Raw genomic sequence first — 26215 nt, forward strand, 5'->3', positions numbered from 1 at the left:
TTACCATTTTAGCAGCATCACTCAGGTATTGACACATAGTCATTCTTTATGATTCATTCATGAATATTTCATATTTTCCACTGTGATCTTCCTATCCTTTGAATTATTCAGCAATGGATTTCTTTAATTTCCTGAGGACTATGCCTTATTGGGCTATATTTTATCATTGATATTTTATCTTTGAATAGCTACTAGATACCACTATGTGTATTAAATACACTATTCCGTTATTCACTGAGATTGGTGTTGTGGCCTTTTATCCTCCAACTTGGCTAAAATCTCATACAGACTTTGAGTGCAGGGTTCTAGATGTGCTCATTAATTCAAGCTTGCTATTCACACTGTTCACATGTCCTTCACTCTTACTAAATTTTGGCCTGACTGGTTTATTCATTATTGAAATTTATTTTCATATATGTGGGTATGTCAGTTTTTGCTATGATTTTTTTTACATTTTCACTGTTTTAAAAATTTTAGTTTGAATACCATTGGTGAGGTTGAATAGTGTTCCTATATTTAAGACATTTATTTTTTCTCATTTGTAACCTAACTATTTATGTCCTTTGCATGTTTTAATATTGGTTTGTTGTTCTCTTTCTTACTGATTTGTAAAAGTGACTAATAAAACTAAGCATGTGTCTATCATATAAGATGAAATATTTTCCCTAGTTTCTCATTTTTGGTTTAGTCATACGCTTAACACAAAGTCCAGAATTATCTTGTCAAGTTTCACAAAACAAAGAAACTTTTTGGGCTTCTTATTGGGATTGCATTGGAATAGTAAATCTTCTAGGCTATGTGTATAGTGCAGCCTTCAACCTTTTAAAATAAAATGGACAGAGAAAATATAAGTAAAAGAGCAAAAATTAATAAAGCAAAAAGCAAACATATAGAAAATCAGTTTATCCTTTGAAAAGGCTAATACGTTGATAAATCCTGATAAAACTACTTGTAATAAAAAGAAAGAATAGCCAAAAATCAGAACATGTTTTAAAAAGTAGTAAACAACTCACTTTCCCTTCAAACAGGTAAACTAAACAAAATGGACAACTCTGTAGAAAAATGTACTTCACCACGACTGACATGAGAGAAATATGAATAGCACCACAAAAATCTACTAGATTTATTATCATTCCAAATAAAACCTGTATAGGCCTGAATGACTTTACCCACCAGGTTTGCCAAATACTCATGGGGGAAAAATGATGCTAATCTCACACCTTTTCAGAGCACATATGAAGTTACACAGGCAGACCTTGTTACACTGCCTTCACTTTTGTTGTGCTTTGCAAATATTGCGTTTTGTTTTGAAATTGAAGGTTTGTGGCGATCCTCCTCTGAGCAAGACTACTGCACCATTTTCCCCAACAGTATATGTTCTCTTGGTATTTTGAATCACATTTTGGTAATTTTAGCGCTATTTCAAACTTTTTTCATAATTATATTTGTAATGGGGCTCTGCAATCAGTGACCCTTCCTACTGGAATTGTTTGGGGCTCCATAAGCCACACCCACGTAAGACGATTGTTGTGTGTTGCTGTGTGTTGAATTTAACGTGGTGTGAGTTCTGTCTGCTCCACCAACTGGCCACTCCCCATCCCTCTTTTTGTGTCTCCTTATTCCCTGAGACACAATTTTAAAATTAGGCCAATTAATAACAGTTCAATGGCCTCAAAATGTTCAAGGAAAGGAAGAGGTGCATGTTTCACTCTAAATCAAAAACTAGAATTAATTCAGCTTAGTGATGAAGGCATGTCAAAAGCCAAGATAGGCAGAGAATTAGGCCTCTTGTGCCAAACAGTTAGCCAAGTTGTGAATGCAGAGGTGACATTATTTTAAAAAATGCTGCTCCAGTAAACACACAAATGATAAGAAAGCCTAACTGCCTTATCGCTGATATGGAGAAAGTACTAATGGTCTGGATAGAAGATCAAACCAGCCATCAGATCAGATCAGATCAGATCAGTCGCTCAGTCATGTCCGACTCTTTGCGAAACCAGCCATAACATTCCCTTAAGTCACAGCTTAATCCAGAGCAAGGCCTTGTTGCTAAGTCGTTTCAGTCGTGTCCGACTCTGTGTGACCCCATAGATGGCAGCCTACCAGGCTCCCCCATCCTGAGATTCTCCAGGCAAGAACACTGGAGTGGGTTGCCATTTCCTTCTCCAATGCATGAAAGGGAAAACGGAAAGCAAAGTCGCTCAGTCGTGTCCAACTCTTAGCGACCCCATGGGCTGCAGCCCACCAGAACAAGGCCTTAATTCTCTTCAATTCAATGAAATGGGGATATTGCAGCTGGTGATTTGAAGTTGAAGCCATTGTTCATTTCCCATCCTGAAAATGACAGGACCCTTAAGAATTATGCTTAATCTACTCTTCTTATGCTCTCAGTAGAATAGCAAAGCCTAGATGACAGCACATCTGTTTACAACATGGTTTACTGAATATTTTAAGTGCAATGTTGGGGTGTTGGAGAAGACTCTTGAGAGTCCCTTTGACTGCAAGGAGATAAAACCAGTCAATCCTAAAGGAAATTAGTCCTGAATAGTCATTGGAAGGACAGATGCTGAAGCTGAAACTCCAACACTTTGGCCACCTGATGTGAAGAACTGACTCATTGGAAAAGACCCTGATGCTGGGAAAGATTGAAGGCAGGAGGAGAAGGGGACAACAGAGGATGAGATAGTTGGATGGCATCACCGACTCTATGGACATGAGTTTGAGCAAACTCTGGGAGTTGGTGATGGACAGGGAAGCCTGGCGTGCTGCTGCCCATGGAGTTGCAAAGAGTTGGACACGAATGAACACTGAACTGAACTAAACTGACTGAGGCCTGTTCCTCAAAAATAAAAAAGAAAGAAAGAAATAAAAAGATTCCTTTCAAAACATTGCTGCTCACTGAGAATGTCCCCCAAAACATTGAGAATGTATCCAAGAGCTTTAATGAAGTTAATGCTGTTTTCATATCTGCTAATACAACATCCATTCTGCTGCCCATAGATCAAGAAGTAATTTTTATTTCAAGCCTTATTAATTAAGAAATATATATATTTTTAAGACTACAACTGCCATAGGAAACGATTCCTTATTTAGCTCTGCAAAGTTAATTGAAAAGGTTCTGGAAAGAATCCCCCCAATCTAGATGCCATTAGGGGCTTCCCCAGTGGCTCAGCAGTAAAGAATCTGCCTGCAATGCAGGAGATGCGGCTTCAATCCCTGAGTTGGGAAGATCCCCTGGAGGAGGGCATGGCAACCCATTCCAGTATTCTTGCTTGGAGAATCCTTGGATGGAGGAGCCTGGAGGGCTGTAGTCCATAGAGTCACAAAGAAACAGACACAATTGAAGCAACTGAGCATGCATGCATACACAGATGCCATTAAGGACATTTTTGATTCATTAGAAAAGGTCAAAATATCGACATTAACAGAGCTTTGGAAGAAGTTGATTACAACCTTCATGGATGACTTTGAAGGGTCCAAGACTTCAGCAGAGGAAGTAAGTACACATGTAGTGGAAACCATAAGAGAACTAGAAGTGGAGCCTGAAGATGTAACTGAACTGCTGCAATCTCACAACAAAACTTTAACAATTGAGGAGTTGCTTCTTATGGATAATCAAAGAAAGTAGTTTCTTGAGATAGAATCTACTCCTAGTGAAGAAGCTGTGAAGACTGATGAAATGATACAAAGGAATTAGAGTATTGCATATCCTTAGTTGATAAAGCAGTGACTGAGTTTGAAAGGATTGACTCCAATTTTCAAAATCCTACTGTGGGTAAAATGCTATCAGATAGCATTGCATATTACAGACAAATTATTCATGAAAAGAAGAGTCAATTAATGTGGCAAACATCAATGTTGTCTTGTTTTAAGTAATTGCCACAGCCACCCCAGACTTAAGACACTGCCACTCTGATCAGTTAGCACATCAGTCAGCAGTCATCTACATTGAGGCAAGACCCTCCACGAGCAGAAAGATTACAACTTGATGAAGGCTCAGATGATGGCTAACATTTTTAGCAATAAAGTATTTTTAAATTAAGGTATATACATTTTTAGAAATAATGCCATTGCATACTTAGAGAAAAGATAGTGTAAATGCAGATTAAAATTTTTTTTTATTTTATATTAAAGCATAGCTGACTAGCAATATTGTGTTAGTTTCAGGTTACAGCAAAATGATTCAGTTTTATATATATATATATATATACCTTTTAAATTTTATATATATCGGATCAGATCAGTCACTCAGTCGTGTCCGATTCTTTGCAACCCCATGAATCGCAGCACGCCAGGCCTCCCTGTCCATCACCAACTCCCAGAGTTCACTCAGACTCACATCCATCCAGTCAGTGATGCCATCCAGCCATCTCATCCTCTGTCGTCCCCTTCTCCTCTTGCTCCCAATCCCTCCCAGCATCAGAGTCTTTTCCAATGAGTCAACTCTTCGCATGAGGTGGCCAAAGTACTGGAGTTTCAGCTTTAGCATCATTCCTTCCAAAGAAATCCCAGGGCTGATCTCCTTCAGAATGGACTGGTTGGATCTCCCTGCAGTCCAAGGGACTCTCAAGAGTCTTCTCCAACACCACAGTTCAAAAGCATCAATTCTTCGGCGCTCAGCCTTCTTCACAGTCCAACTCTCACATCCATACATGACCACAGGAAAAACCATAGCCTTGACTAGACGGACCTTTGTTGGCAAAGTAATGTCTCTGCTTTTGAATATGCTATCTAGGTTGGTCATAACTTTCCTTCCAAGGAGTAAGCGTCTTTTAATTTCATGGCTGCAGTCACCATCTGCAGTGGTTTTGGATTTATATATGTAGAATTATATAATTTTAATATATATTCCTTTAAATTTTTTTTCTCATTTAAGTTATTACAGAATATTGAGTAGAGTTCCCTGTGCTGTATAGTAGGTCCTCACTGGTTATCTATTTTATAGATAGTAGTATGTACATGTTAATCCCAAATTCCTAATTTATCCCTTCTCCACCCCTTCCCCCTTGTAACCATAAGTTTGTTCTCTAAGTCTGTGAGAACAGACTTACTTCTGTTTTGTGTATAAGTTCATTTGTATTATTTTTTTAGATTCTGCATATAAGCAATATCATATGATATTTGTCTTTGACTGACTTACATCATTTGGTATGACAATCTTCAGGTTTATCTATGTTGCTGCAAATGGCATTATTTCATTCTGAGTAATATTCCATTGTATATATGTACCACTTCTGCTTTGTCTATTCTTCTGTCAATGGACAGTTGTCAATTCAAATGTCAATGGACATTTAGGTTACTTCCATGTCTTGGCTATTGTAAACAATGCCCCAGTGAACACTGAGTTGTATGTATCCTTTTGAACCATGTTGTTCTCTGGATATACGCCCAGGAGTGGGATTGTTGGATCATATGGTAGCTCTATTTTTATTAGGTTGGTGCAAACATAATTATGGGTTCAGATCATGAATTTTAAATCATTATAACTAGGCTCACACATATCTTTATTAATCAAAAAAGGAACCATTACAATCAACACATATTTGCCACTGAAAAATATGTTTGCTTATTCCTATAGCATAAAAATCTGTGCTTTGGGATTCAACCAACTATTGGAAAAGCATTTTTTGCATCCTGCTGGCTGTGGAAGAGTTTGTCTTGAATAAAGTTGTCAAGATGCTTGAAGAAGTGGTAGTCAGCTGGTGAGAGGTCAGGTGAATATGGCAGATGAGGTAAAACTTCATAGCCCAATTTATTCAACTTTTGAAGTATTGGTTGCACAACATGTGGTTGAGCATTGTCATGGAGAAGAATTGGGTCCTTTTTGTTGACCAATTCTGGCTGAAGGCATTGTAGTTTTTGGTGCATCTCATCAATTTGTTGTGTATACTTCTTAGATGTAATGGATTCACCGGGATACAGAAAGCTATAGTGGATCAGACTGGCCACAGACCACCAAGCAGGGACCATGAGCTATTTTGGGTGCAAGTTTGGCTTTGGAAAGTGCTTTGGAGCTTCTTCTCAGTCCAGCAACAGAGCTATTCATCACTGGTTGTTCTGTACAATCCACTTTTCTCACACATCACAATCCAACTGAGAAATGGTTTGTTGTTATTATATAGAATAAGGGAAAACAACACTTCAAAATGACATTTTTAAAATTTCTGGTCAACGCATGAGGCACCCACTTATCGAGCTTTTTTCCTTTCCAATTTTCTTCAAATGCCAAACAATTGTAGAGTGGTAGACGTTGAGTTATTGGGCAACTTCTCCTGTAGTTGTAAGGCATAAGCTTCAATGATGGGTTGGCCACTGTGCTCCTCATCTTCAAGGCTCTTGTCTCCTTTGCAAAGCTTCTTGAACCACCAGTGCACCATATGTTCATTAGCAGTTCTGGAGCCAAATGTGTTGTTGATGTTGTGAGTTGTCTCTGCTGCTCTATGTCCAATTTTGAACTCAAGAAAATCTCTTGAATTTGCTTTTTGTCTAACATCATTTCCATCAGTTCAGTTCAGTTCAGTCGCTCAGTCATGTCTGACTCTTTGCAACCCCATGAATAGCAGCACGTCAGGCCTCCCTGTCCATCACCAGCTCCCAGAGTTCACTCAAACTCACATCCATCGAGTCGGTGATGCCATCCAGCCATCTCATCCTCTGTCATTCCCTTTTCCTCCTGCCCCCAATCCCTCCCAGCATCAGAGTCTTTTCCAATGAGTCAACTCTTCGCATGAGGTGGCCAAAGTACTGTAGTTTCAGCTTTAGCATCATTCCTTCCAAAGAACACCCAGGGCTGATCTCCTTTAGAATGGACTGGCTGTCTAAAATAAGTATAAAAATAAACAGCAAATAATGTCATTAGCAATATATATATATATATATATATATATATATAAAGTGAGAAATGCACATTAAAATGATGTATTACATAACAACATTTACAACATTTATTTAGAATGTATTCCAAAATCAAACAGCAAATTTCAACAATGCAAAAATTACAATTACTTTTGCACCAACCTAACAGATCCTTAAGGAACCTCCATACTGTTCTCTACAGTGGCTGTACCAATTTACATTCCTATCCACAGTACAGGAAGGGAAGTTTCCCTTTTCTCCACACCCTCTCCAGCATTTATTTTTTATAGATTTTTTTGATTATGGCCATTCTAGCTGGTGTAATGTGATATCTCATTGTAGTTTTGATTTGCATTTCTCTAATAATTAGTGATGTTATGCATTTTTTCATGTGCCTATTGGCCATCTGCATGTCTCTTTGGAAAAATGTCTATTTACATCTTCTGCCATTTTTTTTTTTTTTTTTTTGCTGAATTGTTGTTTGTTTCTTGATATTGAGGCACATGAGCTGTTGGTAAAGTTTGGAGAATAATCCCTCATCAATTACATCATTTGCAAATATTTTCTCTCATTCTGTGGGTGTCTTTCATTTTGTTTCCTTGCTGTGCAAAAGCTTTTGAGTTTAACAGAAATCAACTGCATTTCTATATATCAATAACAAAAGATCAGAAAGAGAAATTAAAGATATAATTCCATTTACCACACATCAAAAAGAATAATATACCTAGGAATAAACCTACCTAATGAGACAAAAGACCTGTACTCTGAAAACTATAGAACTCTGATGAAAACATTGAAGGTGACACAAACAAATGGAAAGCTCTACCATGTTCTTCTGTTTGGAAGAATCGATACTGTCAGAATGACTATCCTACCCAAGGCAACTTACAGATTCAATGTAATACCTATCAAATTACCCATGACATTTTTTGCAGACTGGAACAAAAAATCATAAAATTTGAATGTAAATACAAAAGTCCTCAAAGAGCAAAAGAAATCTTGAGAAACAAAAATGGAGCTGAAGGAATCAGATTTCCTGACTCCAAACTATACCACAAAACTACAGTCATCAACATAGTATGGTGCTGGCACAGAAATAGAGATCAGTGGAACAGGACAGAAAGCCCAGAAACAAACCCACACACCCATGGGTGTGTATAATTAATCAATCATAGATTGACTAATCTATGATAAGAGAGGCAAGACAATACAATGGAAGGAAGACAGTCTCTTCAATAGTGCTGGGAAAACTGGACAGTTACATGTAAAAAATGAAATTAGAACATTCTTTAACACCATACCCCAAAATATACTCAAAATGGATTAAAGACCTAAATGTAAGACAATATACTATAAAATTTTTAGAAGAAAGCAGGCAGAACACTCTTCATAGCAATATCTTTTTGATTCATCTTCTAGAGTAATGGAAATAAAAACAAAAATAAACAAATATTTTATATGCACTGGGAAACCAATTCATGTCACTCCCTTTATTGCAACGTTCTGACACCAAATCCACAGTCTCCAAGTTTTGCATGTAATGAATTTCTTTAACTCATCAGAGAACTGAGGTCTCAGGCCAAGTAACCAAACTGAAATCTACATAGACATAGGCAAACTATAGAGAAATAGAGGGAAAAACCTGAAGGGAAAGACTAGAGATCTCTTTAAGGAAATTGGAGATATCAAGAGAACATTTTATGAGAAGATGCACACCATAAACAACAGAAAAAACAAGGACCTAACAGAAGCAGAAGAGAATAAGAAGTTGTGTCAAGAATACACAGAAGAGCCATACAAAAAAGGTCTTAATGACCTGGATAACCACAATAATGTGGTCACTCAACTAGAGCCAGACATCCTGCTGTGTGAAGTCAAGTAGGCCTTAGGAAGCATTACTATGAACAAAGCAAACGGAGGTGATGAAATTCCAGCTGAGCTATTTCAAATCCTAAAAGATGATGCTGTTAAAGTGCTGCACTCAATATGCCAGCAAATTTGGAAAACTCAGCAGTGGCCACAGGACTGAAAAAGTCAGTTTTCACTCCCATCACAAAGAAAAGCAATGCCAAAGAATGCTCAAACTACTGTACCGTTGTGCTCATTTCACATGCTAGCAAGCTAATACTCAAAATTCTTCAAGCTAGGCTTCAACAGTACGTGAACCAAGAACTTCCACATGTACAAGCTGGGTGTATAAAGGCAGAGGAACCAAAGATCAAACTGTCAACATATGTAGGAGCATAGAAAAAGCAAGGGAATTCCAAAAAACATCTCCTTCTGTTTCATTGACTACACTAAAGCCTTGATTGTGGGGATCACAACAAACTGTGGACAATTCTTAAAGAGATGGGAATACCAGACCATCTTACCTGTCTCTTGAGAAACCTGTATACAGGACAAGAAGCAATAATTAGAATCAGACATGGAACAATGGATTGTCATTTCAAAATTGGAAAAGGAGTATGTCAAGGCTGTATGCTGTCACCCTGCTTATTTAACTTATATCCAGAGTACATCATGCAAAAATGCTGGGCTAAATGAGTCACAAACTTGAATCAAGATTGCCAGAAGAAATATCAACAACCTCAGATATGCAGAAGACACCACTCTAATGGTAGAAAGCGAAGAGGATGTGAAGAGCCTCTTGATGAGGGTGAAAGAGGAGAATAAAAAAGTTGTCTTAAAACTCAACATTCAAAAAACTAAGATCACAGCATTCAGATCCATCACTTCATGACAAATAAATGGGGGGTAAATGGTTTTCTTGGTCTCCAAAATCACGGCAGACAGTGGACTTCAGCCACAAAATTAAAAGACACTTATTCCTTGGAAGAAAAGGTATGACAAACATGGGCAGCATATTAAAAAGCAGAGACATCACTTTGCCAAAAAAGTTCTGTATGATCAAAGTTATAGTTTTTCCAGCAGTCATGTACGGATATGAGAGTTGGACCATAAAGAAGGCTGAGTGCTGAACAATTGATGGTTTTGAATTGTCATGCTGAAGAAAACTCTTGAGAGTTCCTTGGACAGCAAGGAGATCAAACCAGTCAATCCTAAAGGAAATCAACCCTGATATTTATTGGAAGGACTAATGCTGAAATTGAAGCTCCAATACTTTTGGCCATCAGATATAAAAGGCCAACTCACTGGAAAAGATCCTGATGCTGGGAAAGATTGAGGGCATGAGGAGAAGGAGACAACAGAGGATGAGATGGTTGTATGCCATCACTGACTCAATGGACATGAATTTGAGCAAACTCTGGGAGATGGTGAAGGACAGGGAAGCCTGGCATGCTGCAATCCATGGGGTCACAAAGAATTGGACATGACTTAGTGGCTGAACAACAACAACAAATATAGAGAAAAGCAAGATGCAGGCATTTATTTACTGGAGCAGACAAGAGCACATACCATAAAAGCTAGTACAAGCTGACTGTAAGAGTGTGAAGTCTCTGAGGGTGGCAGACAGAGAGCAATTGACACCCTCCTTCACGTTCTCCCTCTAGGAATCCTACCAGGTATTTATGGGAAAGACTAGGAAGGATCTTGAGAAAGCTTTCCTTCTAGTACCTGCCAGAGGATGGAGAGCAGACTCCACCCAGAACATATCTCCTCCATCTCCTAGAGGATACAGAAGGCAGAATCTAAAGGGGAAAAAGGAAGCACTAGTGAAAACCTGGGTTTTCTTGGTGGCTCAGTTAGAAAAGAATCTGCCTACAATGCAGAAGATCACTTGAAATGCAGGAGACCTGGGTTTGATCCCTGAGTTGTGAAGATCTCTTGGACAAGGAAATGACAATCCAGTCCAGTATTCTTGCCTGAGAAATCCCATGGACAGAGGAGCCTGGCAGCCTATAGAACATGAAGTCACAAGAGTTGGACACAACCTAGCAATTAAACCAACACCACCAGTGAAAAACCACTGGAGATAACAAAACAGGAAAATGAAGAGGGAGTAGAAGAAATTTACTAGAAATAGTCTTGAAAATGGATGATCATTCCCAAGACCCAGGTTCACAGTGCCTGCCTAAAACTGAGGATAGGGCAATAGATATTACCATAACTGGAAAAAAAAATAGTAAAATCCAACCAACCAAATGGTAAAGAATCTGCTTGCAATGTGGGAGACCTGGGTTCAATCCCTGGGTTGGGACGATCCCCTGCAGATCCCCTGGAGTGGCATGGCAACCCACTCCAGTATTCCTTCCTGGAGAATTCCATGGACAGATGTGCCTGGTGGACTACAGTCCATGGTGTCGCAAAGAGTCGGACATGACTGAGCTACTAGCACTTTCACTTATATCCACAAAACTAGAACAAAGTTTTAAAGAGCTGTGGGACAATGTCAATCCACATATTATTGGAATCTCAGAAGGAGACAAAGGACAGAAAAAGGAAGGAGAAATAAACACTAGGATTTTTCAAACATAGTGACAGATTCCAAACCAGTGGCTCAAAAAGCTTAGAAAATACCAAGGAGAAGGGAGGAAGAAGAAAAGAAAGAAAAAAGTGGAGCATATCATATTCAAAGCACTGACAACTAAAGAGAAAATCATGATGGCAACCAAAGAGAAAATAAATGTTATCTGTAGCAGAGCTCCCCAACCCCAGGCCATGGACCATTACTGGTCCTTGCCCTGTTAGGATTAGGAATGCACAGCAGGAGATGAGCAGTGGGCGATCAAGCAAACTTCATCTGTATTTACAGTCATTCCCCATCACTCACATTACAGCCTGATCTCTGTGGCAGTATTCAATTCTTAGAGAAGAGAGAACCCTACTGGGAACTGTGATTTAACTGCCAGGGATTTAGGTTGCATGCGTCTTACAAAAATCCTCTGGAAACCATTCTGCCCACCCCATCCCTGTCTGTGGAAAAATTGTCTTCCACAAAACTGGTCCCTGGTGCCAAAAACACTGGGGACCACTGATCTGTAGAGGGAAAAGTGTAAGAATTACAGCAAATTTATCATCAGAAATCACAAAAATGAAAAGATAAAGAGTTTCATCAGTAATGTGATAAAAGAAAAAGAACGGTCAGCCCCCAAATTCTTACTCAGTGGCAATATTCTTAAAAATTGAAAATGAAATAAAGACTTTCTCATAAAAACAGAAAACAAAAACACTGCTATCAGATTAGCCCTACTCTACAAGAAATGTTAAAGGAAGTTTTTCAGGCAGAAAAAATTAGATATAGTCAAAAACATGGATTTACACAAAGCAATGAAAAGATCAGAAGTGAAATAAATGATGACAAAATAGAATATTTTTTCTTATTTCAAATGTGTTATAACTGGTTTTTAAAACAAAAATAATAATAAAAATATTGTGTGATTATAGTAAATGTAAAACTGAAACATGACAAAGGCATCAGAGGTAGGAATTGGGAATGTGTTGTTACAAGGTTTTTTATACTATATGCGACGCAGTATAATATTATTTAAAGGCAGACAACATTATTTTCAAATGTATGTGGTAAATCAAATTAATGTTTAAGAAATATTTAAATAATAAGTCGATAAGAAGATGAAACAGAGTCACAAGCAAATGTTCATTTAAGCCAATAGAAGGCAGAAAAATATGAAGTAAACAAAAATGAAACAAACAGAAAACAGCTAGCAAGATGGGACAATTTAATCTATGAATAATCATTTTTAATACGAACGTTCTAAAGAAGTCAATAAAATGACCAAGGTTGTCAGAATGGATAAAGAAGTAGGACCCACTCATCTGTCACCATGAACACCCTTTACCTGTCTCACCCTCCTCCTCTGACTACTACTATATACAGACATTGAAATATAATGCTGTGTGCTTGAAACTTCTTTAATGTTATAACCCAATGTTTCCTCAATTAAATTTTTAAATACATAAAATTTAAAATCCAACTATAGGATGTCTACAAGAAACCTCCTTTAGAAACAGAAATATACGTTAAAGTCGAAGGACAGATAATACATGCATATACATGTACTCACAAATCAAAAGAAAACCAGAGTATCTGTATTAATTTCCAAAAAAGTAAATTTCAGAACAAGAATTATTATCAAGGATAAAGAGGGCTAATGTATAATTATAAAGGGGTCAATTGTGTAAGAAGTCATAAAAATCTTAAGTGTTTATGCACTTATCAACAGAGTTTCAAAATGAATGGGTGAAGAATCATAGATCTGAAAGTACAGTAGAGACAAATCCACAATTATATATGGAGTCTTCATCACTCACCTTTCAATAATTTGCAGAACATGTAGGCAAAAAATATCAGTAAGAATGCATGTACCTGAACGCCATCAACTCACTTGACCTGACATTTCTAGAACATTTCACCCAACATCAGCAGAATGGACGTTACTCTCAAGTGCACATGGAAACACATACCAAAGACAGACAACACTCTGGGCCCCAGAAAATAACCTTAACATACACAAAAGAACAGAAATCATGCATAGTTGCTCTAATACTGTAATGAAATTAAACTAAGAATCAAGAGCAAAAAGACAGCTGGAAAATCTCAAAATATTTGGAAATTAAAAACACACTTCTAAGCAAAACAAGTGCCTCAAGAAGGAAATCTCGAGAGAAACTAAAATATTTTAAATTAAAGAAAAATGATCAAAATTGGCGAGATACAGCAAAGCAGGGCTTAGAGGGAATTTATAACATTAAACATTTATATCTGAAAAGAAGAAAGGTCTGAGATCAGTAATGCAAGCTTCCATCTTAAGAAACAGGAGAAAGAAGAACAAATTAAACCCAAGACAAACAGAAGAATGGAAATAATAGATAAGAGCAGACACGAAAAAAATTAAAGATCAATGAAACACAAAGCTAGCTCTTTGAAAGATCAGTGAAGTTGATAATATTCTAGACAAATTGACCAAGGAATAAAATGGAGAAGAAACAAATTACCAATATCAGGAATGAAAGACTTTAATACTGATCCCATAGGCATTAAGAGGCTGACCTAAGAACACTACAAATAACTCCATACCCACACGTTTGACAACTTAGATAAAGTGAACCAATTACTGAAAGACACAAACTACCAAAACTCACCCAGGCAGCAGATAAACTAAATAATCCCACATCTATTAAAGGAACTGAATTCCTAGTTAATCATTGTAAAACAATTTTTTTTCTCCAATGAAGAAAAGCTAATTCCCAAAGTTCCCACTGGTGAATTTTACTGAACATTTAAAGGCAGAAATATTTATTCCACACAATATCTTCCAGGAAATAGAAGAGGGAGAAACACTTTCCCACTCTTACCAAGAGACCAACGCTACCCTGATATTTCTCATGATCACAGACACAAAATCCTCAACAAAATATTTGGAAATCAAAGCTAGTAAGGAATATAAAGATATAAGACATCACCACGAAGTGAGGCTCATCCCAGGAATGTATGCTTGGTTCAACATTCAAAAACTAATCAATATAATTTTCAATAATAATAGAAACAAAGAAGAAACCATATGACTCCAGTGCAGAAACAAATTCTAAGCCCCTCCTATCCAAATGGCATTAATTCTGGGCTGACTTACATGGGCCCAGTAGATTGAGCCTTTGTCCTCTTGAAAACCTGAGGTCTTCCCAGCAGCAACTATTCCTGACAAATAAAGAAGAAGAAGAAAAAAAAAAAACAAAAACACGTGGCTATGTAACGATCTGATTTATTTCTTACACTCACCAGACTCAAGCCATAGGCAAGGCAAGAAAACAGCATGCCAGGGGCTCCTCTGAGCCTGCATTTACCCATATCGCAAATCATCCTTTGTTTGCATCGCAGCTGCCTCTCAAATTCCTTCCCAGGTTGGAGTTTCCTGGCTCTGATTTGCTCTGCTTCTATTTGAGTTTCTCATCTGCACCTAGTCTTTCATGTTTTCCATGTGTTAAGAGCACAAGAAAGGAGCCAGCACCAGGGCAGCTGAGAGGAAAAGGCAGGACTCGGTCCCTAGTGGACCAAATTCTGTTCGGCAAAAGCTGCCAGCTGGATTTCACGGGCTTCCCTGGTGGCTCAGAGGTTAAAGCGTCTGCCTGCAATGTGGGAGACCCAGGTTCAATTGCTAGGTCAGGAAAATTCCCCTGGAGAAGGCAATGGCAACCCACTCCAGTATCCTTGCCTGGAAAATCCCATGGACAGAGAAGCCTGGTAGGCTACAGTCCATGGGGTCGCAAAGAGTCGGACACGACTGAGGGGCTTCACTTTCACTTTCCTTCACTTGTACGCTCAGGCACAAGGATGTTAACCTATTTGCGTTTTCCTCTCCTTAGTGAAGTCGCTCAGTCGTGCCGACTTTTTGAGACCCCATGGACTGTAGCTTACCGGGCCCCTCCGTCCATGGGGTTTTCCAGGCAAGAGTACTGGAGTGGGTTGCTATTTCCTTCACCACAGGATCTTCCCAACCCAGGGATCGAACCCAGATCTCCCACATTGTAGGCAGATGCTTTACCATCTGAGCCAGCAGGGAAGTCCTTTCCTCTCCTTAATTTATTGAAATTACTCACTTCACACATTCATTCTCAATCTCTTCCCAAAGCCCTTTGTGTTAGGGAGTGAATCATCCCCGATCTTTTTATTTTTTTAATTATTTTTAAAATGTATTTCATTGAAGTATATTTGATTTACAATGTTGTGTTAGTTTCTGCTGTACAGCAAAGTGATTCAGTTATGGATATATATAATAGCTTTCATCTGCTAATCCCAAGTCTCAGTCCATCCCTCCCCCCCTGTCCCTCCCCCTAGGCAACCACAAGTCTGTTCTCTCCGTCTGCGAATCTGTTTCATAGACAAGTTCATTTGTCGTATTTTTGATTCCACATATAAATGATATGATATTTGTCATTCTCTGACTTACTTCTCTTAGTATAATAATCTCCATGTCCATCCATATTGCTGCAAATGGCATTATTTCAGTCTTTATTGTGGCTGAGTAATAAATATTCTAATGTGTGGTTGTACATATATATCATACCTTCTTCATCCATTCAACTGTCAAAAAGATCCCTGCACCCCTATGTTCTTAGCAGCACTATTTATGAGAACCCGGATGTGGAAATAACTTAAATGTCCATCAGCAGATGAATCATCCCCTTTTGATAAATAAAGTCAAGACTTTGACCCTCCCGAGGTGCCAGGAAAGGCCGAGAGGCCACATGCATGCAGAGGAGATGGTGAGTTTCTCCTTTCCGATGGTTTTGCTCTCTGAATAGGCTGCCAGTTTCCCGAATTCTCCGGTCCTAGCTGCTCTTTTGGGAACTTCTCTTCCCTCAGTCTCTCTCTCCCAACTCACCCTATACTCTGAGCAGCAGGACAGAAACAGGCTGTACTCTCCACCCTCGACTTGGAGCTTTCCTCAGCTGAAGGACCAGGTTTGTCATAACGAATTCTACTTCCTACACATCTGCAGGGCCCAGCTTCACTAAGCTTTCTGCCAGGGGAGCCTCCTCTTCCACCTTCCAATGGCATTTCTTCACTTTCTTCTGAGCGCTCAAGGGCGACATTCTCCAAGTCCAATCTGGGAGCTGAACCAGCAGTGGCCTTTAAGTCCCTGTCTCTACAAATAGTTTGTTTCTGGTGACAGGCGTTCTCCTGGGGAATGTAGGATTTTTCCACATTGCTCCTCACTTCCTCTGAGTCCTCACTGCAATAGTCTTTCGCACCTGCTATCTCTAATAACAATCTGTTCGAGCCAGTCTAGGCTTTTATTATCACGTTGGTCAAGACTCTTCCAGATTTGGGCCACTGCCTAATTCCAGAGCCACTGTCCCATTTGTGGGTATTTTAAAAGCAGCATCCCACTTTCAGATACTGAAATCTGAATTTTTTTCAGTTGCCACATTGTCACAGTTATACCACCAGGTGTGTGTCAGGGAAAGGTGGGGGTGGGGACCCCAAATCCTGCCCACTGCAGTCGCTCCTACTGGGACCCAAGCCAGAGTTTTGCGTGCCCAGTTATAATCACTCAAAACCTAATATCTCAGGGCTTTCCTGGTGGCTCAGTGGAAAAGAATCCGCCTGCCAGTGCAGAAGACACGGGTTTGATCCCTGGTCCAAGAAAATCCCACATGCTATGGAACAACTAAGCCAGTGCACCACAACTACTGAGCTTGGGCTCTAAAGCCCAGAAATCACAGTCACAGAAGCCCTCACATCTTACAGCCTGTGCTCCACAGCAAGAGAAGCCACCGCAATGAGAAGCCCGGCACACTGCAACAAGAGAAAAGCCCACGAAACAAAAAAGACCCAGCACAGCCACAAAATAAATACATACATAAAATCATGAAATATAAAAGCCTAATCCCAGACCACAGAGCAAGGAGAAAGCGGTGCTGCCCCCTCCTATCTGGCAGGGAAGGGAAATCCACCGAGGTCTGCCAGTCCTGGAGGAGCTTGCAGAGACAGAGTCTGTACTAGACTTAGCAGTTCTCAAACTGGGACGTTAGAGCAAAGGTGGATTACCCCAGAAAGGGCAAGTTACACTGGCTATGTATCTTCATTCCAAAGTAAGACTTGAGGTGGTGAAAAAATTAATCACTACCTGCTTCCCACTCCCCTCCACTGCTCCCTCCACAACCCACGTGAGGGATTGCACGTGCGCGCGCACACACACACACACACACACCCCTCTGTGAACGACTGCATTTACAGGAATTTTTACATTCAGGTGGGTCTATTAGTTTCCAATAAACATACTTGGATCTATTTCTGGATCTCATCACACTAATGAAAGGATTGCCAGAATCTTCACAGCCAATTACTGTGCAAAGAGAAATGCACATATTTATTCCTTCTTGATAGTGATGATTAAGAGGGAGTTCATTTCTCCAGAGTCTAGCAGATGCTTAAAATCTAAATGAACTGACTGCAATGAAGAACATCCTTTTCCCAGCCCGACCTGAGGATAATGCCACTCAGGACAGTACCATCTTGTCCCATTCCATTAGCATGAAATCTCTTTTCTGTTCCTCCTCTTCTCACTGTAAGAATAAGATGAAGTCCCCTGCCCTGACTGGGACCTTCTTGGCAAATCTCTATTCTGGATTTCCTGATGATTTTTTCCCCACTGCAGTTCCATTCGGCTGCATTGGGTAATTATTCCTCTACAGCAGAAGAAATATATTCACACAGAAAAGATCTCTCTAAATAAACCTACTTTTGAAATTCTCCCCTGGGAGGCAAATTTTAAGCAGCAATGCGTCGTTATGGAAATACACATTGTTAACCTTATCTTCATTGAAGACTGTTTGACAGCTCTCAATGCACTTAGCACCAAAAAGGCCTCCTTGTACAGGGAAGTAGCTGCCTTGCCTGCCATGTGCCGTGTTGTGGCCAGGTGACCAGTGTACTGGACCAGGTGAGCACGGGAGAGTCAAATGGCAGAGTCCCCATATGCAGGTGTCAAATTTTAAATTCCATTTTAAGTGGAAATATAAACCAGACTCACACTCAGCCTTGGTTGTTGGCGTTTTGAGGATACAGGATTTAAGCCTTTCTCCATGGCTCGAAGAGAAGCATGGCCATCACAGATCCTGGAGGGTCCGGCAGCCTTGTGGCATGTCAGGCTCTTGTTTGCCCTACTCTGGACACCTGATGTCATCCAGCAGGTAGAGTTGCTCTGACTCTGGCCTCTTTCTGCTCAGGTTCTGTACTCCTCCAGAAAACCCTGAAAGAGAAATACAACAGAAAAGTCATAAAAAGTTTAGTGCTGCATTACTGTGAGATACCATGCAGCCAAAATATGGCCCGATATTTTGGCTACAGGAGGTGGTGTTGGAGGGGCTTGTTTTCTTTCTCACCTTTCAGCAAAACAGCAAACCATGGACTCTGCAATCAACTCCACCAATAAAGAGAACACAATAGGGGAATATGGTTAAGAGGTAACTGATGAATATTATTTTTCCCTCTTTTGCTTTCTGACTATATTATAAAGTATTTTATGAGCCAAATATAAAATATCTATTTTGAATGCCTACAAATATAAATATATATATTAAATAGTAATTTAAATTTAATGTTATTATTTTCTAATTTCAACACAAAATAGTTAACAAACCAACTACATTCAACTACATAATTCTAACACAAACGAAAAGTTCTGGTTTCTTCCTGGTTAGACCCAAGGAATTGTCTGGCCCTTTCTTCAAGCTAGCACTGGGAGTGGCTGCAAGCGAAGCAGAGGCATCTTGGAAGATGTGTAAATCTGAAGGACTGCAAATATCTGGTTCCAGCATGGGAACTGGAATGTCGGTGTTGGAAATAGCACATGAATCAGCCCTGTCTGTGCCTGCTCAAAGCAGACCTCAACCAAAGCTGTTGATTTTATTACTAACAGAGTTAATTCAATAAAATTGTATGATTTCATTAACCCCCAGGGGAACTTCCTGGCCCAGTAATCGAACCCACGTCTCTTACATCCTGCATTGGAAGGCGAGTTCTTCACCACTAGCACCACAGGGGAAGCCCTGATTTTATTACTAATAGAATTAATTCAACAAAATAGTATGATTAATTTTTTCAGAGATCTCCATGTGACAGTCTTCTGAGCTGAGCCCTATTTTCTCCATTTCTATTCTGTGTTGTAAATTAACTGATCTCACTGATGGCAAGGGGACATCTGGTATCTTCTGTTGAAACTTCCTCAGGGAAGAGGAAGGTCAGGCTTGTAAGCACTTGCTGTGGGAGCAGTGAGGAAATCGCCAATTCTCACTGAGATTGTCTGCTAACCCATTTCCTTTTGCTCTGCTTTTTTTTTTTTTTTCTTCTTTACAGATCTCAAGCTTCTAATTTCACAAACAAAATTACCTGGGGTCACTGGCCTCACTGTGGCATGAGTGTTGACAGCAGCCTTCACTATGAACAGCCAAACAAAACATAAGATAATTAACACAATAACATAATATGATTTAAGAGATTTATAAACTCAACATAAATGGAACTGTAGTTTTGTTATGTTTTCATTACAGTTTCTGTGCTATCTGCAAGCCTTACCTATTTTGATTCAATTATAACAAACGGAGCTATGATGGAGCTATGATTCTGCAGCAAGATAACTCTGGAGTTGCCATAGTCTTCTATATCAGTCATTGATGGCTAGGAAATCGTCTTTATATGCGATTTGTATTTTATGGATTACAATCATGTGTCAATCCTGCTGACATTGCCTCAGTGCTCTTCACAGGCAGGCAGATGTTGTTCCCCTATTAAAAATATGCACGTCAACACAGAAAAGATAAGTACCTCACCCAGGGCCAATACACCCATACACCATATGTGTATGTTCATAACTCACACAATGACACTCAAGGATACAGAGTCATTGTTTAAAGGCCCAAATATATAATTAATGTGTGTATATATATATATATATATATAAACATAGTACATCACATAAATTATTTATTTGGGCCTTTAAACACTGACTCTGTATCCTCGGATGTATAGTACAACCCTTGATGTATCACAACCTTGTGTGGCAAAGGGGCTTGAGTAACTCAAGGAGGTTATGAGCCATGCTGTGCTGGTACTCAAGACAGACAGGTTGTAGTTAAGAGTTCTGACAAAAGATGGTCCACTGGAGAAGAAAATGGTAACCCACTCCAGTATTCTTGCCTGGAGAACCCCATGAACAATACGAAAGGGCAAAAAGATATGACACCAGAAGATGAGCCCCCAGGTTGGACGGTGTCCAAATGCTACTGGGGAAGGGTAAAGGGTAATTACTAATAGCTCCACAAAGAATGAAGTGAATAGAATAAAGTGGAAATGATGCTCAGCTGTGGATGTGTCTGGTGGTGAAAGTAAAATCCAACACCATAAAGAGAATATTGCATAGAAACCTGGAATGTTAGGTCCATGAATCAAAGTAGATTGGATGTGGTCAAGCAAGAGGCGGCAAGATTAAACATCAATATCTTAGGAATCAGCAAACTAAAATGGAGGGGAATAGACAAACTTAATTCAGATGACCATTATATCTACTATTGTGGGCAAGAATCCCTTAGAAGAAATGGAGTAGTCCTCATAGTCAACAAAAGAGTCTGAAATGCAGTACTTGGGTGGAATCTCAAAAATGACAGAATGATCTCAGTTCATTTCCAAGGCAAACCATTCAACATCACAGCAATCCAAGTCTCTGGCCCTACCACTGATTGGGCAGAAGCTGAAATTGACCAGTTCTATGAAGACTTACAACAGCTTCTAGAACTAACGCCAAAAAGGATGTCCTTTTCATCATAGGAGATCTGAATGCAAAAGTAGGAAGTCAAGAGAAACTTAAAATAACAGACGAGTTTGGTCTCAGAGTACAAAATGAAGCAGGGCAAAGGCTAAAAAATTTTATCAAGAGCACATTCAGGTCATAGCAAACACGCTTTTCCAACAACCCAGGAGACATTGCCAGATGGTCAATACTGAAATCAGATTGGTTATGATCTTTGCAGCCAAAGATGCTCTATATGCTCTATGTCAATAAAAACAAGACCTGGAGCTGACCTGGAGCTCAGATCATGAGCACCTTATTGCAAAATTAAGGCTTAAATTGAAGAAAGTAGGGAAAACCACTAGGCCATTCAGGTATGACCTAAATCAAATCCCTTATGATTATACAGTGGAGGTAACAAATGGACTCATGGGATTAGATTTGGTAGACACAGTGTTTGAAGAAATATGGATGGAGGCTCATAACACTGTATAGGAGACAGTGACCAACACCATCCCAAAGAAAAAGAAATGCAAGAAGGCAACGTGGTTGTCTGAGGAGGCTTTACAAATAACTGAGAAATACATTTATATATATTTTATCTATTATATAAAGTTTAAGTATATATATATAATGATTCTTATGTGTTAATGAAATTATTAATCAATATAACAGCATGCATAATATATTAATATAACTTAATACAATACAATAATTATATTTATATTTATTTAATTTAATCACAATGCATTATATATTATTAGTGCATTCTTATTAATATTAGTATTTTAAGTATAATTATGTACTTACAGTATACTGTGAGTACATAATCTGTTGATATAATTCAAATACTAATTAATATATACCTTGCCATTCCCTTGACAACAACGGAACCACATAAGGGGAGGTAAAGTGAAAGTTGCTTGTCGTGTCCAACTCTTTGCGACCCCATGGACCATACAGTTCATGGAATTCTCTAGGCCAGAATACTGAAGTGAACCCAGGTCTCCCGAATTGCAGGTGAATTCTTTACCAGCTGAGCCACAAGAGAAATCTAAGAATGCTGGAGTGGGTAGCCTCTCCTGTCTCTAGCGGATCTTCCCAACCCAGGAGTTGAACCGGGGTCTCTTGCATTGCAGGTAGATTCTTTACCAACTGAACTATCAGGGAAGCCTGAGGGAGGTAAGGGATCTCCTTTTCTCCATGGCAGTCTGTCATGGTTTCAGCCCTGTGATGCCTCATGGCTCTCCCAGGCTCCTGGGCACCTGTGAGTGGGTGATGCTGAGTTCTTTCATGCTGAGGGTTGGTGGGAAAGGAGCATCAGGTGCAGGTTGAAGTGTTTAGGTCAGGTGGACGAGCCCGATTTCTGTGTGCAAAGGTGAAATCCTCAGTGTATAAGGTACTGCCATACATGGGACCAAGATGAGGTCTCTTTTACTCTTCCCTTTAATTTGGAATCTTCTATTTTCATGATGCTTAATATCCTTGCTTTCTTTTTGTGCTATTTTGATATTTTAAGTGAGTGTTATGAGCTGAAATGTGTCCCCTCTTCAAATCCATATGCTGCAATCCTAACTCTCAGTACCTCAGAATGTGACTTTACTTTGAAGAGAGAGTCTTTAAATGAGGCAGTTGAGTTAAACTCAGGTCATTAGATGAATCGTAACCCATTATGGCTGGAGTCCTTATAAGAAGACGTTGGGAACACAGACTTAGAAGACAGGTCACGTGAGGACATGGAGAAGACAGCAGTCTATAGGCCAAGGAGAGAGGTCTCAGCAGAAACCACCACTGCAGACCCCTTGATTTCGGACTTTCAGCCTCCAGACTGTGAAAAAATTAATTTCTGTTATTTAAACTCCACAGTATGTTGTAATTTGTTACAGTAATCTTAACAGACTATCACAATGACCAAAATTAATTTACTGTTCCTGCAAATTCATAATGTAGAGACTGAAGTCTGAATTATTAACTGTTAATAATTATTTGATGATGATGCTAATCCAAAATGTACAAGTTCAGCTGTGTTTTGATCATGGATATAGCTGGATACCTACACAAGGATTATATCCAAACAACTAACATAGGAGCCTAAAGAAAATCAGAGTTGGCACCATGCTTTCCTGGACATCAGAAGGTGAAGGCTGAATCCCAGATCCACTAACAGCTTACAGTGGACCTTGCCTAGGTCATTTTCTGCCCTGAACCTGAGGTTCCTCTGCAGAAATCTGAGGATGTTGAAGTTCCTCCTACTTCTGGCCATGTTGTGGTTCTAGATAAGAACTCTAAGGGAAAAATGGCCTTCAACTCTATTTTCTGGAACTTGCCATGGTTATTATCCTAACATTCAAAGAGAAAATACTATTTCTTTAAGATCCATATTTTGGCGTCGAGCACCTCATCTGGTTTATCTGTTATCTGAATCTTGTATTATCTTGCTCACCCACAAGAACATATCTTCTTGAAGAGGAATGAGTGGACCTTTATTAGTTTGTATTTCCTCCTGCATCTGCACTCTTTCTATAATCATACTGGAAGTCTGACTAAGGATTTCCCTGGTAGTCCAGTGGTTAAGACTCCCAGCTCCCAGTACAGGGGGCCCAGGTTCAATCCCTAGTCCAGGAATTAGATCCCACATGCCGCAATTAAGAATTCACATGCCTCAACTAAGAGTTCACATGCCACAACTAAAAAAAAGAAAAAATACCCTGCATACCACAACTGAGGACCCCAAATGCCTCAAGGAACATAGAAGATGCCAAGTGCTCAGATAAGATTATTTATTGGCTGGCACAGCCAAATAAATAATTAAAAAAAAAAGAATGTAGGCTTTTTTTGTAGGCTTAATTAACTAGCAAGATAGGTAGGCTTGATTAATTAGCAAGATAATGTGTGTGTGTGTGTGTGTGCGTGCGCACGCCTAGTGACCGTCTGATTCTTTCATGAAACGAAACACAATTGAGTCAGGAAGGGAATTGGTGGCTAGTCAATCTGTGAGGTCTGAGGCCAGAGGGGTTCCAACAAGGCCATCTCACCCTCACCAACTCATCTCCCCTCTATTAACTTTACCTTTGGAATGTCTACTACAAGCATATAAATCATATACCCTACCTGAAGAAAATATTCAAACAAGAATTCCAAAGGAATGAAAAAGAAGAAAATAGACATTGTAAGAGAAAGGAAAATAAGTCAAGAAAAACAAGTAGCTTTGGGCCAGTAGATGAGCTTAAAGTTTTAGAAACCCTCCCAAGGCTGCTTGTCCTTTCCCCACAGGTGCCCAGGCCACAGGTCAGAGAAAGGAGCAGGACAGCCGGGCCAAGCTGGGCCTCCCCTGAAAATGGGAGAAAGTTCCCTCATGAACGTATCTAAAGATAAAATCAGCAAATCCCTATTTCTCAGAAAACATCGAATTAAAAAGGAGACTTTCCCAGGATTTGACAGAAAGCAAGCAACACCCAACTCACAGTTGCTGGGGTTTGGCCTTAAGGAACAGAAAACCCACCAGAACCTCTTGGGATGAACACCTGGGGTCAGGGCACAGGTGGGTCTTCCTGGTTCCCTCTTTGCCCCCAGACAGATTGGATGGAGAAGAGATGGAAGCAGTCCAGCCACTGTTATAACACATCTAAGACCCCCATGCCAGCAGGAATTAAATCTGACCCCAGTGTTCCTTTGGCTTCAGTGGAAGAATGTCTGTTTGCAGAGCCAGTGCCTCCAGATAGTGATGGCACAGGCCTGGAGGAAATGGCCCGGGGCAGAGGCCAGCATCCATGGAGAGGGTACATGAGGACAGCCGGAGTGCAGCCTGCATCTCCCCATCTCCCCAGGCTGAGGGCCACACTGTCCAGAGGAAGGACACAGGTCAGGGACTACTGGCCGCTGGGATGAATACCCAGGGATGGCCTGAAGCATGAACTTCCTGTTGCTGTAGGAGCAAGTTTGGCTCAGAAGAGGGTGCCCTGGACACCACTACTCAGGACACGGCTCCCGAATCCCCTCCTCTGTCACCTTCTTGACCATAGTCCTGTTGTGCTCTTGACATCTTCCCTGCAGGGTGACATCGGACCAACGACCCCTAAGTCCACCCTGATCACAGCAAAGCCACTCTGACTCCCAGTGGCTCCTGTGGTCTCAAATAGCCACCTCACCTGTTCCAATCTGTCTGTCCAGCTTCACCCAGCACTCTCCTGGCCACAGAGCTCCTTCATAGCCTGCCACCATGCACAGCAGTGAGCCAAGACAAGAGGTCTGCTCCAGAGACACCAATGTGGTTCCCTGGCTTCTGCTCTTGGACACCTAGCTCCCTGCTGACCTTCCCATGGCCTGCCCATCCCGAGCCTTCTAGACAACCAACTTCCTCAGGCCACCAGTCCTCAGCTCAGCTCAACCTTGCTGTTCTTGTGTCCCTGAGTCCTAGCTCAAGGGAGGGTGCTGGCTATCTGATCTAAGAGCCTGTTTGATTGTAGCATGCCCCCCAAAATTAAGGAGACACCTGTGAGCACCAGAACCCTTCTGGGCACTGGAAGAGACTCCCATCCAGGGGCAATTATGCTAAGAAGGTGGATCCAGCAGCCCCAGCTCACTCTTCTCTCCCCATAACGCTATGCCTGCTATTCCTATGTCCCTCTGCCACTTCATTACTGCAGCAATACCAAGTAAGTGCCTTGCCCAGGGGTCCAGCTTCTAATCCCAAGAAACGTCCTTTTCTTCCCAACTTGACTACTTTGACTGCATGTGACAGCCTGACACACTGCCGCATGTGTATGTGCACGTGCCCAGCTTCTTCTGCCTGAAAGCACAACCATCGCGGCACACACTGTCCCCACCTTTATGTGTTCTTCAACATGGAGTACAGTATCTCGGCAGGCACCATGGACCTGGGTAAATGTTGAGTCATGACCCGTTCATTGTGTGTCCGAGGAGAGGCAAGGTGGGACGGCTCTGCAGGACATCCTGGGAAATGCAGCCCTTCCTTCCAGTGCTTTATTTGAAGTCAAGGTGCAAATGGGTTCCCAACCCAAAGCACAGGTCAGTCCCCACTGCCCTGGAACCCAGGACTAGACCCCTGTGGTCCAAGCCAGGTTGCCTTACTGCTGCTCACCGATTCCTTTTACGGTCCTAAATGTTGCCTTCTCAATTACAAGTGCCTTGAA

General features: G+C 40.3%; 1 long non-coding RNA gene across 1 annotated transcript; it reads right to left on the reverse strand.

The window, feature by feature from the left end:
* Positions 1 to 6780: 6780 nt before the first annotated feature.
* On the reverse strand, positions 6781 to 20056 carry LOC113879876. The gene is made up of 3 exons (XR_003507501.1): positions 19853 to 20056; positions 18309 to 18527; positions 6781 to 6818 (listed from the first exon to the last, which is right to left on the reverse strand). It is a non-coding gene; the product is annotated as an uncharacterized LOC113879876 (long non-coding RNA).
* Between the last annotated feature and the right edge of the window lie 6159 nt (positions 20057 to 26215).

Source organism: Bos indicus x Bos taurus, chromosome 21, assembly GCF_003369695.1.
Source record: "Bos indicus x Bos taurus breed Angus x Brahman F1 hybrid chromosome 21, Bos_hybrid_MaternalHap_v2.0, whole genome shotgun sequence".
In the NCBI taxonomy this organism is placed as follows: domain Eukaryota; kingdom Metazoa; phylum Chordata; class Mammalia; order Artiodactyla; family Bovidae; genus Bos; species Bos indicus x Bos taurus.